Genomic DNA, 1,549 nt, shown 5'->3' with positions numbered 1-1,549 from the left:
AATCAGCTATTCTTTACTCCAAGTAGCATGAAAAATTTTGCTATATATACCATTTCCCATTGTGTTCATGCATTTCCTATATAGGCTTAACAGACTTCCTTACAGAAATCTTACAACTTAGTTACTCTTTCAGCTGGCCCATAGCGAGTCTTGCTACCAGAAAGATTATTAGCATAATTTTGATGTTGTCTCTGCTGACCATCCTATTCACAATAAAAGAAAACCACACTCATTTCTGATGATCATGAAAGCAAGTATCTGAGTGTGCTTTTCGATACACGCTAGTTAAAAAGAATTACAATTCCAACTCTTATTCAGTCCTACCCATCCATAAAAGTACAGCAACCACTATGCATGAGGACAGTCTGGATCTGGAGAAGATTGGTTGTTGAGTCAACAGCATTAAGTACCCAGATTTAAACAGGTGATGATGGTTTTGCTTTCAACACTAGGGCACTAGACTGACCTTTGTAAGGTAAAGTGCACCAAAAAAAAGTAACAGTTCTGTTAGAGCAAGGTTAATTCCTAAATGTACATCTTCCACATTCAGCATCCAATCCATTAAAGATGAAGGGAATATGCTGTATGCAGGAACATAAATACACATTGTGGCATTTTATGACTTTAGACATAGAGAAGACATTAGTGTAGGCGTGACAAATTAATGAATGGTACAGACGTTGGTTCAGCTTATTTGCTTGTCAAAGGTTAAGAGTCATAAATTACAGCTACTGCAAGACTGATGTTTCCAGTGTGAATAGGCTGATGCTCTCTACAGTCAAGAAAAAGCTCCAGCAACTTGTTTGCTTGGGAGTCAAACGAGACCGAGTAGAGCACTCGCACATTGGCAAGGACCCCGCTTATGCCTCTTATAAACTCCGAGGTTTTCTATCCACGCGTGTGGAGTAACGGGAACGTACTGGTCCGCAAAGCTATTCTTAAGCACGAATGGATGTCGCCACACTTTCACCGCCCCGAAGGCACGCAGGTAACACCAACAGAGTTTGTTGGAGGACTCCGTTATGTGCCACAGCCACCATGCCAGTTAAGCACTGCCACCTCGTGGAAATTTACTCGCATGGAGAGAAACGGAAACACAGACGTGCTAACCGTTGCTGAGCTGAACACGGCCCTCAAAGCTGGTAAATCGCGGGGTGAAAACCAAGCAACACCCTGCTGAGAAGGGCACACACACGGACGCGCTCGATCGCTCCGAAGCGGGACGTCCATCCCGGGCCGGGAGGGCAGCTGCTGCTCTGCCCGTCCGACCGAAAGGCAAAATAGGCTCGCTGCCGGCTAACGCGGGTCGAAGCCGGCTCCATAGGGCCTGCGGGGCTGGGGGGTGGCAAGGAGGTCGCAAGGCGGGCGGGAGGGAAAGGCCTGCCGCCTGGAAGTGCGGAGGATGGCGGCTCCGCCCACCGTAGCGGCCTGAGGCGCCCGGCAACAGCAGCACCACCCCCGCCCCGCAAAGCAACGGCACGCGATTGGATGGAAGAGGGCGAGGGCAGCCAGCCCGGCCAATGGGAAAGAACCCCCTCGGCGCCGCCCA

Source organism: Numenius arquata, chromosome 2 (genome assembly GCF_964106895.1).
Source record: "Numenius arquata chromosome 2, bNumArq3.hap1.1, whole genome shotgun sequence".
Taxonomy (NCBI): domain Eukaryota; kingdom Metazoa; phylum Chordata; class Aves; order Charadriiformes; family Scolopacidae; genus Numenius; species Numenius arquata.
This window is presented reverse-complemented; position numbering follows the sequence as displayed.